Source organism: Erythrolamprus reginae, chromosome 12 (genome assembly GCF_031021105.1).
Source record: "Erythrolamprus reginae isolate rEryReg1 chromosome 12, rEryReg1.hap1, whole genome shotgun sequence".
Classification (NCBI taxonomy): Eukaryota; Metazoa; Chordata; class Lepidosauria; order Squamata; family Dipsadidae; genus Erythrolamprus; species Erythrolamprus reginae.
This window is the reverse complement of record NC_091961.1, coordinates 25,008,205-25,021,451: the sequence shown is the minus strand read 5'-3', so window position 1 is coordinate 25,021,451 and position 13,247 is coordinate 25,008,205.

Here is a 13,247-nt window from a genome sequence, read left to right as displayed (position 1 = left end):
ATTTGGGCCTCCATTGCTCGAGGACCAAATCCGACCAATCACAGCACGGCTCTCATCCCATCGCCGCATTGCACTGGCGCCATCCACCAATCTCGAGCGTCCTTTCGTCTTGACAGGCTGAAGAAACGTGAAACAATCAAGCGACCCCTGTCGGCAAAACGGAAGAGCGCTAGGATTCGCGCTTCGATCTGATGTTTCCCCAGGACGTATTGAACTACAGCTCCCAGCATGCCTGGCGCGGATGCCTCCCCCACAAAGTCTTGGGTGGGTCGGCCCCAGCTGTGCTGCAAACCTTCAGAGTGCCGCTAGGTGGCTGTAAAGAGATACGGAAATCGCCCTTTGGCGTCCTCTGTTGCTCACCCGGATTCTATTTCTATGATTGGGGAAAAGAGACTAAGCCACAAACGTTTGTTTTAATCCCCATTGCATTTCCTGCAGTTATTCACCTGGAGCATGCGATGAGTTGTTGGTGCTCTCTGAGTTTGGCCAATATTTATTTGTTTGTTTATTTATTTTTTAGGTTGCCCTTCTCCTAAACGACTCAGGGCTGCGTACACCAATAAAAATACAATAATAAAAATGCAAATTTTAAAACCCCTGTATTAAAACATTCATGCATCACTTGTTCATTACTACCGGCTGGAGCAGAGTACAGTATAGCACTCAATGGCCCCAGGCCTGCGGGCAAAGCCATGTTTTTAAGGCCTTTTGGAAGGCCAAGAGGATGGAGGCCGTAGGAATCTCTGGGGGGGAGTTGATTCCAGAGGACCAGAGCCACCACAGAGAAGACCCTTCCCTGCAGCCCTGCCAGCCGGCATTGCTTGGCTGATGGGACCTGGGGAAAGCCGACTCTGTGGGCTCTGACTGGTGTCTGGGATGTGTGAGGCAGGAGATGGTCCTGTCAATAATATGGTCCTAAGCCATATAAGGCTTTATAGGTAATAACCAACCCCTTAAATTGCGTTCGGCGACCAATCAGAAGCCAGTGCAGCTCGCGGAGTGATGAGAGTTATATGGGGTGTAACCTTCTTGCAGTGGTGAGAATAGCCATGCTGGTTTGTGGGCGGCTGTGCTTCTCAGCCATCTTTGCAAGCTTTCCCTTTCAGGAATGCTGGGGGGGGGGAGGAAGAGGAGGGGGGGGATTTGGCCCTGGGCCAAACCTCCCTACCAGAAGCGTCATTGCCCATTTGCAGGACCATATGGAAAGAAGGTGATCTCAGCTATAAGCAATCTTTCCTGATTAAAAAAAAACAACAACAACCCAGATTGTTTCTGTCTGCATAACCAAGCCTGTGCTTAATAATGGGGATAGTGCTAATTTTTCTGCAATTCTTATCACTCAGCTGGCTCCTGCCGGCAGTTCCAAAAAAAGGTGCCTAATCCTCCCTTCACTGAAGCATTTCAGGAGGTGGGAGCTAAGCAGCACACTTCATTCTCTCTCTCCCACATACCCAGATAGGATAGAAAAGAGAAAATTATTTTATTTATTTATTTATTTATTTTTTAGATTTGTATGCCGCCCCTCTCCGCAGACTCAGGGCGGCTCACAACAGCAATAAAACAATTCATGACAAATCTAATAATTTAAAAACATTTTTAAAAAACCCATTATTAAGCAGACATACACGCAGACATACCATAAATAAATTGCATAGGCCCTGGGGGAGATATCTCAATTCCCCCATGCCCGACAACAGAGGTGGGTTTTAAGGAGTTTAAGAAAGGCAAGGAGGGTGGGGGCAGTTCTAATCTCCGGGGGGAGCTGGTTCCAGAGAGTTGGGGCCCCCACAGAGAAGGCTCTTCCCCTGGGACCTGCCAAACGACATTGTTTAGTCGACAGGACCCGGAGAAGGCCAACTCTGTGGGACCTAATCGGTCGCTGGGATTCGTGCAGCAGAAGGCGGTCCCTTAGATAATCTGGTCCGGTGCCATGAAGGGCTTTATAGATTAGATTAGATTAGATTTATTGGATTTATATGCCGCCCCTCTCCGCAAACTCGGGGCGGCTCACAACAAAGTAAAAACAATACATAATAACAAATCCAATACCCACCAATCCAATTACAATGTTAAGCTAAAAAAGTCATAAAAAACAACCCCAGAATATTAAAAAACAAGCACACAATCAATCTAACACCAAAACAACATGGGCAAGGGGGAGATGTTTCAGTTCCCCCATGCCTGACGGCAGAGGTGGGTTTTAAGGAGTTTGTGAAAGGCAAGGAGGGTGGGGGCAATCCTAATCTCAGGGGGGAGTTGGTTCCAGAGGGTCGGAGCCGCCACAGAGAAGGCTCTTCCCCTGGGTCCCGCCAAACGACATTGTTTAGTTGACGGGACCCGGAGAAGGCCAACTCTGTGGGACCGAACCGGTCGCTGGGATTCGTGCGGCAGAAGGCGGTCCCGGAGATATTCTGGTCCGGTGCCATGAAGGGCTTTATAGGTCATAACCAACACTTTGAATTGTGACCGGAAACTGATTGGCAACCAATGCAGACTGCGGAGTGTTGGTGTAACATGGGCATATTTGGGAAAGCCCATGACTGCTCTCGCAGCTGCATTCTGCACGATCTGAAGATTCCGAACACTTTTCAAAGGTAGCCCCATGCAGAGAGCATTACAGTAGTCGAATCTCGAGGTGATGAGGGCATGAGTGACTGTGAGCAGTGACTCCCGGTCCAGATAGGGCCGAGAAATAGTATCAGCCAGCCAGAAGTTTATTTTAGGGTAAAAATTGTCTGCAGGGGCTCTAATAAATACTGTAGAAGCAAAGAGAAGGGAGTGAGAAAGAGAGAGGAGAGGCTGGTGCTCGGATGAGAGACAAAGGAAAGGCAGCCGGGGAAAAGCACAGGAAGGAAATCCATTCTCCGGTCTGGGAAAACAAAGTTTTAAGCAAACATTGATGTCCGGTTTGGAACTAGAGCAGGGATGTCCAACCCTGGCAACTTTCAGACTTATGAACTTCAACTCCCAGAATTCCACCTGTGGAGTTGAAAGCCACAGGTGTTAAACTTATATATTTGTTTTATTTATCAAGTACGTATTGGTAGTGTACAAAGAAATAACACTGCTTATATACATGATATTGGTATTAATAAGAGAGAAATTTAGGATAGGGATGGCAGGCACATTGGTGCACTTATGCACGCTTGAGCAAGAGCTCCTAAACTTTTTGCCATCATACCTCCCTTTCCTGTAACCTGAACGTGCGTACCTCCCTTAAAAACCCAAACACCAAAATGAGCAATAAAACCAATACAAACGAAACTTTGGAAAAAGTGGATTTATTGTAGCCATATAACTGAAAGGTTCTTCCTGCCTACGTCTGTACCTTCTTCAAGTAGATCCACCTCAGCGTTTGGGAAGCCCTGAGCTAGAGGATGCAGGTTAGGTGGTAGTCTTGCATAAAAAGCTAAAGTGGGACCTTTGGCTAACATCAAACCAGAATAATTGCCTTTCACCACCTGTACGTTAGCCCAGGAACAAATATTAGAAGCCATCTCCTTGCAGAAATGTCCTCTTCCGTACACTTTAGAGCAGGGGTCCCCAACCACCGGGCCGTGGACCAGTACCGGGCCGCGGGGCATGTTGCACCGGTCCGTGGAGTCAGCAGCTGCCGGCCCTCATGCCGCCACCCCCTCTCTCCAGCGCTTCGCCTCCCGCCAGGCAAGAGGCCTCAGGAGGCAGGTTCTGCCGGCCACAGGACGATGGACGGGACAGAGGGGCGGGAAGGACCGAGAAGCTCAAGCCTCTTTTGGCTTCTGCCGCGGGGCGCTTTTGCGTTTTTGGCTGGGGAGAGGCAGGAGGGCCAGCCTGACCCCCTCTCTCCAGCGCTTAGCTCCCGCTGGGCAAGAGGGCTTGGGAGGCAGGTTCTGCCAGCCATAGAGCGATGGCAGTAAAGAGGGGTGGGGAGGACCAGCACCCCCATGCTTAATCCCGCCCCCAACCACACCCCTTTCCGCTCCCACCGGGCCATAGAAAAATTGTCTTGCTGAAACTGGTCCCTGGTGGAAAAAACGTTGGGGACCACTGCTTTAGAGCAGTGGTTCTCAACAATGAGAGGGGGTCGGGACCCCTTTGGGGGTCTAACGACCATTTCACAGGGTTCCTCTAAGACCATGCACGTAAAACGGGCTGGAAAAAATCCCCAGGAAATTTGAGAGCGGCATGAAGGCCCGGCCAGTTTCCTGCCATTCCTCTAATCCTGACCATCTCTGGCTTTTCTGGCGCTTAAGGAGGTTTGACAGTCCAGAGCAAACAAAGCATTTTCCTTTCTCTGGGCGCTTGGAGAGGGAATAAACCTCTTCCAGCACCCAGAGAAAAGAAACGTTCCCTTCGCTCTGGGCAGCGACTGTCCTCTTCCTCCTCCTCCTCCCACCCAAATTCCGAGCTTTTATTTCTTTCCTAATGGGTTTGCCCGCATTATTTGCTTTTACATGGATTCCTATGGGAAAAATTGCTTCTACTTACAAACTTTTCTACTTAAGAACCTGGTCAGGGAATGAATTAAATTCACAAGTAGAGGTACCACTGTATTCCGTTTAATAGCTCACTAAGACATGGTTTCATTAAATTCCTTTCAGCGCCTTACCTGTCAATGTAGCTGCATTGATTCTCCGCTCGCTCCAACCTCTTCATCGCAAATTTCTCATTACTGTCTTAAGTTCTGTTCGTGTGAGTTTGCTCTTTATGGGGTAATAAAGAGTACGTTCTGTTTCATTTAACTTGTACATAAAACGGAATTCATTTTACACTTTCTACGTTTCTGCTCAGTAACCCTAAGTGGCTGCGTTTCCGGATTTTTTCCAGCCACAATGCGATCTCTTTCGCTTGGAACTTGGTGCAGTGGGTGAAGCCAGCCCGAAATTCAATGTTTGATGTAACTTATCCCGCAAACCATAATTAAAAATATCCATGGCTTCTTCGCCCACTGTACGACTCCAGAAACTGAATACTTTTCTTATGTTGAATACAATCTCCAGCTTTGATTCTTGTATGCTGTTTTCCAGCTGAATGAAGGCTTTGAAGTTTATTGAGTGTGATTTACATGAAAAGACAAAACCAACCATTCTTTATCTTTTCTGAAAATTGCTATGACGAAACCAAACAGATAAAAAGCTGCAATTTTGGGAGGTGGGGGGAAGGGCATTATTTTTGTATTGTACAGTATGAGCTTTGGCGAGGAGGGCGTTTGCCCAGGTTCGCCTGGTGCACCAGTTGCGGCCCTATTTGGACAGGGAGTCATTGCTCACAGTCACTCATGCCCTCATCACCTCGAGGTTCGATTACTGCAACGCTCTCTACATGGGGCTACCTTTGAAAAGTGTTCGGAAACTTCACATCGTGCAGAATGCGGCAGCGAGAGCCATCGTGGGGCTTCCTCGATTCGCCCACGTTTCTGCAACACTCCGCGGCCTGCACTGGCTGCCAATCGGTTTCCGGTCACAATTCAAAGTGTTGGTAATGACCTTTAAAGCCCTACATGGCATCGGGCAAGAATACATCGGGAACCGTCTTCTATCGCACGAATCCCAGCGGCCGATAAGGTCCCACAGAGTTGGCCTTCTCCGGGTCCCGTCGACTAAACAATGTCGTTTGGCGGGCCCCAGGGGAAGAGCCTTCTCTGTGGCGGCCCCGGCCCTCTGGAATCAACTCCCCCCAAAGATTAGAACGGCCCCCACCCTCCTTGTCTTTCACAAATTACTCAAGACCCACCTTTGTCGCCAGGCATGGGAGAGTTAGGATATTCCTTCCCCTAGGCCATTACAAGTTATGTATGGTATGTTTGTGTGTATGTTTGGTTTTTATAATAAGGGTTTTTAGTTGTTTTATTAAATTGGATTGTTACATGTTGTTTTTTATCATCGTTGTTAGCCGCCCCGAGTCTGCGGAGAGGGGCGGCATACAAATCCAATAAATAATAATAATAATAATAATAATAATAATAATAATAATAATAATAATAATAAAATACACGCAGAATTTACTAGCATCCAATGAATTTATTTTATTTATTTTATTTTATTTATTTATTTATTTATTATTTAGATTTGTATGCCGCCCCTCTCTGCGGACTCGGGGCGGCTCACAACAAGACACAACAAATCGTAACAAATCCAAATAAATTTAAATATTTAAAAAAGTTTAAAAAGAACCCCAATATACTAACAAGCACACACACAAACATACCATGCATAAATTGTACATGCCCGGGGGAGGTGTTTCAGTTCTCCCATGCCTGACGGCAAAGGTGGGTTTTAAGGAGTTTACGGAAGGCAGGGAGAGTAGGGGCAGTTCTAATCTCTGGGGGGAGTTGGTTCCAGAGAGTCGGGGCCGCCACAGAGAAGGCTCTTCCCCTGGGGCCCGCCAACCGACATTGTTTAGTTGACGGGACCCGGAGAAGGCCCACTCTGTGGGACCTAATCGGTCGCTGGGATTTGTGCGGCAGGAGGCGGTCTCGGAGATATTCTGGTCCAGTGCCATGAAGGGCTTTAAAGGTCATAACCAACACTTTGAATTGTGACCGGAAATTCTTTTCCAGTCGAATTGTGCTCCCTTGATTAGTGAATGAAACCTGAACAGAAATCAAGGATCTAAAGAAAAATATTTTGCAAACCCCTTTTGACATGCAAATTAAATCCTCTTTTTAAATTGGTCTTACATGCTGTCCAATCACAATCTCCCGCTTACCAGGATTCAGGCCTTGCATTTTAAATGATTGGTAAATGTTTCTTGAAACTAATGCGGTCTTTGGTTCTACAGATTCTTCATTTAATAACTGCTCACTGGGGCTATTAATGTACTGTACGTAATTGCTATTTGGATGAAAGAAGTTCGGGAGGATGAGCTTTAAAACTGTACCATTCATCACTTGTTTGTCATTTTCTTATTGTTTCTGTTCGATATCGTACCCTTGGAGGAGCATCCATTTAATTCTACCTGCTTTGGAAAAAAAAATATCCAAAGATACATCTCATTTACCAGGTTTTAAAGGGACACCGATGCAATTTGTTTTTAATCTCCCTCCTTCCCTCTTATTTATCTGCTTACTTCTAATCTGTGTCCATATTGCTGCTCTTAACACAAGGTATTTTAACAGAATACAGTGGTACCTCAAGATACGAACCCCTCGTCTTACGAACAACCCGAGATACGAACCCGGGGTTCAGAAAATTTTTGCCTCTTCTTACAAACTTTTTTCATCTTACAAACGCCAAACCCGAACTTCCTGGTTCGGCGTTCGGGAGGCTGCTGGGAAGCCCCCCGGCTGATTTAAAAGGTGATAGCTGGGCGGCACGGCTTCCCAGCGGCCTCCCGAACCTGAACTTTTGCCAAACTTCCGGGTTCGGCATTCAGGAGGCCGCTGGGAAGCCCCCCGGCTGTTTTAAAAGGTGACAGCCAGGCGGCGGCATTTTTTTGCGGGTTTTTTCCCCCCCTGAACGGATTAATGGATTTTACATTCTTTCCTATGGGAAACAATGTTTCGTCTTACGAACTTTTCGTCTTACGAACCTCCCCCTGAACCAATTAGGTTCGTAAGACGAGGTATTACTGTAGTTGGACGGGACCTTGGAGTGCAACCCCATTTCAGACAAATGGTTGTCTTACCTCTTCTTAAACATCTCCAGTGATGGAGCACCTACAACTTCTGGAGGCAAGTCGTTGCACTGATTAACTGTTCCAATTGTCCTGTTATTGTCCTTAATTCTACGTTGCTTCTCTCCTTGATTAGTTCCCACTCATTGCTTTTGTTCTACCCTCAGGTGCTTTGGCCCCAGTTCACCAGGCTCAAAGTCTGTACGTAAGGTGGTTATTATTATTATTATTATTATTATTATTATTATTATTATTATTATTATTATTTAGATTTGTATGCCGCCCCTCTCCGCAGACTCGGGGCGGCTCACAGCAGTGATAAAACAGTATGCAAAGACAAATCTAATATTAAGTCTAAAATAACATTTTTACATTAAAAACCTTAAAAAAAACCCTTATATAAAAACATACACACAAACATTCCATACATAAAACTACATAGGCAAGGGGAGATGTCTCAGTTCCCCCATGCCTGATGGCAGAGGTGGGTTTTAAGAAGTTTACGAAAGGCAAGGAGTATGGGGGCAGTCCTGATCTCCATGGGGAGCTGGTTCCAGAGGGTTGGGGCCACCACAGAGAAGGCTCTTCCCCTGGGTCCTGCCAGCTGACATTGTTTAGTCGACAGGACCTGGAGAAGGCCAACTCTGTGGGACCTAACCGGCCACTGGGATTCATGCAGCAGAAGGCGGTCTTGTAGATATTCTGGTCCAGTGCCATGAAGGGCTTTATAGGTCGTAACCAACACTTTGAATTGTGACTGGAAACCGATCAGCAACCAATGCAGACTGTTGGAGTAACATGGGCATATTTGGGAAAGCCCATGATTGCTCTCGCAGCTGCATTCTGCACGATCTGAAGTTTTCGAACACTCTTCAAAGGTATCCCCATGTAGAGAGCGTTACAGTAGTCGAGTTTCGAGGTGATGAGGGCATGAGTGACTGTGAGCAGTGACTCCCGGTCCAAGTAGGGTCGCAACTGGTGCACAAGGCGAACCTGGGCAAACGCCCCCCTGGCCACAGCTGAAAGATGTTTCTCTAATGTGAGCTGTGGGTCGAGGAGGATGCCCAAGTTGCGAACCCTCTCTGAGGGGGGTCAATGATTCTCCCCCCAGGGTAATGGACGGACAGATGGAATTGTCCTTGGGAGGTAAGACCCACAGCCACTCCGTCTTGTCTGGGTTGAGCTTGAGTTTGTTGACACCCATCCAGACCCCAAATCCTCAACAACAACAACAACAACAACAACAATAATAATATTGCAAGATTTTGCTTCCTGAGCATACGGGTGCAGCTTCCTCCCCATTCTGGTAGGAACCCAATACTAGATGGAGCCCATTAATAGAGCCTAATATGAATGTGTGTTGTCTCCGAGAGGGAGGGAAAGTTATTGTTTTATTATTTATTATTTATTATTTATTTCTTCTAGATTGCGGTTTTTATTTTCTGCAAGTACCCTAGAGTTGCCACGAGCGACTTAGGCGGCGAAATAAATTTTCCGAATACAATAAATAAACAGCTTTCGAAAGCAGCCATCAAGCCAAACATTTGCTAATTCCTCCATTAGAAGAGTTTATTGTAAACCATCCACGACCGATCGGAAAAGCTCCTCGTAGTCTCTCGTGATGCTCTCTGCAGCGGGAAGTTCATTTGGGCGATAGCTCAACCTCCTATTCCCCCCTCCGAAAGAACATTAGGACCAGAGCTATAAAAGCAAATGAAGCTTTTCTCCTACATCAGCCTCAAATTTTCACTCAAGTACTTATCTTTCCTCTTGGCAAGGAATATTAATTATATTAGCATTATCAATCAGAAAACATCATTAAGGCAGTTACGGCTGAATGTCTGGCTTAATAGGCCTCAGCTAATTCACTCAAAACTCTTACCTTGCTTAAATCAAAGTACTTCTGTCTCTCGCACACACACTCACATACATGCATACATACATACATGCGGCGGGTTCCTCTTGTTTACATATTGGTACGCTGGGTGTGCATTGTGACGTTTTGCACACACACCACTACACTTGCCCGTGCGCACTCCCTTCACACAATTTTGTTTCCTTGCATGCGCAGAAATAAAAAAGCGCCAACAATAGTTAAAAAAAATATGGTGCCACCCATGGACTGGGAAAGACAGCACTGGAGCTGTCGCGCACAAATTGCACAATCGGTGGGCTACTACCAGACTGTCACTAGCAGAGTACTACCGCACGAATCCCAGCGACCGATAAGGTCCCACAGAGTTGGCCTTCTCGGGGTCCCGTCGACCAAACAATGTCATTTGCCGGGCCCCAGGGGAAGAGCCTTCTCTGTGGTGGCCCCGGCCCTCTGGAATCAACTCCCCCCGGAGATTAGAACTGCCCCCACACTCCTTGTCTTTTGTAAATTACTCATGACCCATCTATACCGCCAGGCATGGGGGAGTTGAGATACCTTTCCCCCAGGCATTTTTTTTATATTTATGTTTGGGTATGTATATGTTGTTTGTTTTTTAAAATATGATAGGGTTTTATGTGCTTTTTAATATTAGATTTGTTTTCGCTGGAATATTGTTTTTATTATTGTTGTGAGCCGCCCCGAGTCTTCGGTGAGGGGCGGCATACAAATCTAATAAATTGAATTGAATTGAATGGAGTGCACTGGTAGGAACCCACCTCTGGTACATACATAATCAGAGGTACTTTGGATACACACGCATGCACACGCACACACTTACATCAGGAGTGGGTTCTAACTTGCCTCGCATGCCATGCTGCAGGGCTGTGGCTCACGGAGGCGCGCATATGTGCAATACCATTTTTTTAAAAAAAAAACTTTAAAAAGAGTAAAAAACCAAGATGGTGGCACATGCGCAATACAGGAAACTCAGCTTCTGCGCATGCTTATAGCTGAGATCGCCTTTGACTTCGGGACTCAGTTGGCTGGGAAGCCGCGCGGCTGTTTTAAAACGTCGCCGCCGGCATCTCCTGAAGCCAAACGAACCCGGGTGGCCGGGCGAGCAGCGAGTGAACGGCGGGTGGCCGGCCGAAGGGCGGGCGAGCGGCGGGCGCGGCAGCAGCGAGGAGTTTGCGTGGGCGGCAGGGAAACCCCAATCTTCGGCTCCTCGCTGCTGCGGTGGAAGTAAAAACACCATCTGCGCATGCGCAGATGGTGTTTTTACTTCCGCAGCGCTACTTCGCGCAAAACCGATCATTGCGAGGGGTCCTGGAACGGAACCCTCGCAATGATCGGGGGATCACTGTAAGGGCAAACTAGATGGACCATGAGGTCTTTTTCTGCCGTCAGTCTTCTATGTTTCTATGTTTCTACATACACACACATATTTATTTATTTATTTTTATTTATTTATTTATTTATTTATTATTTAGATTTGTATGCCGCTCCTCTCCGCAGACTCGGGGCGGCTCACAGCAGGATACAACAATTCATGACAAATCTAAATATAATTTAAAATATTTTTAAAAACCCATATTTCTAAACAAACATACACACAAACATACCATGCATAAATTATACATGCCCGGGGGAGGTGATTCAATTCCCCCATGCCTGACGACAAAGGTGGGTTTTAAGGAGGTTACGAAAGGCAGGGAGAGTAGGGGCAGTTCTAATCTCTGGGGGGAGTTGATTCCAGAGAGTCGGGGCCGCCACAGAGAAGGCTCTTCCTCTAGGGCCCGCCAACCGACATTGTTTACTTGACGGGACCTGGAGAAGGCCCACTCTGTGGGACCTAATCGGTCGCTGGGATTTCTAAAAGATTTATATCTTTTAGAAAGAATATTTTTCTTCTCGTTCATTTTGTCTGTGCTAACTATATACCTATATGTAGATGATGGCGCAGCTATTTGCATCTGACCTTTTGCAGGGAGAAATAAAGTCAAGGAACGTGGGCAGAGCTGGAAACCGCTAACATCCGTTGCTTCCTATTTCACAGACAATATGGGCGAATATTTTGACTTAAGAATTCGCAAGCAGGGTTGCAAAGGTGGGTGGATTGATTAACCGGTTCGGTTAGCTAATTAAAAATCTTCTCAGCGGCTAAATATTTTGACTTCTGGTTCATAAGCCAGGTTGCAGGGCGGGATGGGAGTAGATTGATTAATCGGCCTGGTGAGTGAATGAAAATGTGAGTGAATTAACAATGTTTTCATCGGCTAAAAAAGGAATCATTGCGTCCAATTTTATTTTATTTATTTATTTATTTATTATTTAGATTTGTATGCCGCCCTTCTCCGCAGACTCGGGGCGGCTCACAACAAAGTGAAAACAATTTACAACAAATCTAAATTACTGTTTAAAAATATTTAAAAGACCCCATTTTCTAAACACACATACATACATACATACATACAAACATACCATTCATAAATTGTATCTGCCCGGGGGAGATGTCTCAGTTCCCCCATGCCTGACGACAAAGGTGGGTCTTAAGGAGCTTATGAAAAGCAAGGAGAGTAGGGGCAGTTCTAATCTCCAGGGGGAGTTGGTTCCAGAGGGCCGGGGCTGCCACAGAGAAGGCTCTTCCCCTGGGGCCCACCAACCGACATTGTTTAGTTGACGGGACCCGGAGAAGGCCCACTCTGTGGGACCTAATCGGTCGCTGGGATTCATGCGGCAGCAGGCGGTCTCGGTTCCTGCATATGTATATTTAAAATAGAACAGAGCTGGAAAGGACCTTGGAGGTCTTCTAGTCCAGCCCACTACTCAAGCAGCAGGACCTACAGAATACCATATCTAGTCCCTTGATAGTCAGGATTCAGGCTCGGCTACAGCACGGAAACTGCTTTGGTCTCGCTGATGGATGATCTCTGGCGGGCCCGGGACAAGGGTTTATCATCTGTCCTGGTGCTCCTTGACCTCTCAGTGGCTTTTGATACCATCGATCATGGTCTCCTTCTGCGCCGACTGGAGGGGTTGGGAGTGGGAGGCACCGTTCTTCTGGGTTTTTTAAAAAGATTTTTAATTAGTTAATTAATTGGATTAAGATATTGTGTATTGTATATTTTATATGTTGTGAGCCACCCTGAGTCGGAGTGGCATAGAAATAATAATGTTGTTGTTGTTATTATTATTATTATTATTATTATTATTATTATTATTATTTATTAGATTTATATGCCGCCCCTCTCTGTAGACAATAATAATAATAATAATAATAATAATAATAATAATAATAATAATAATAGAATATCATTTTCTTTCTTTCTTTCTTTCTTTCTTTCTTTCTTTCTTTCTTTCTTTCTTTCTTTCTTTCTTTCTTTCTTTCTTTCTACTTCTATGCCGCCCGGTCCCGAAGGACTAAGGGGGGCTTACAATAAACAATATAAATACAAAAACAATTTAAAAAGAAGTCGAATATAAAATCTAAAACAATAAAACCCATTATAGAACAGTCACGATAACATGCAGACATACCATTCATACGATTTGGCCATGATGGTTGTTAGTTTATGGCCTTCAGACCTGCCGGCGAAGCCAGGTTTTCGTGGCATTACTGAAGGCCAGTAAGATGGGAGCAGTACAGACATTGGGGGGGAGGAGTTGATTCCATAGAGCTGGGGTAGCAACAGAGAAGGCCCTACCCCACAGCTCTGCCAACTTGCATTTCTTAGTCGACGGGACCTGGATGAGGCCAACTCTGTGTGCTCTTATTAGT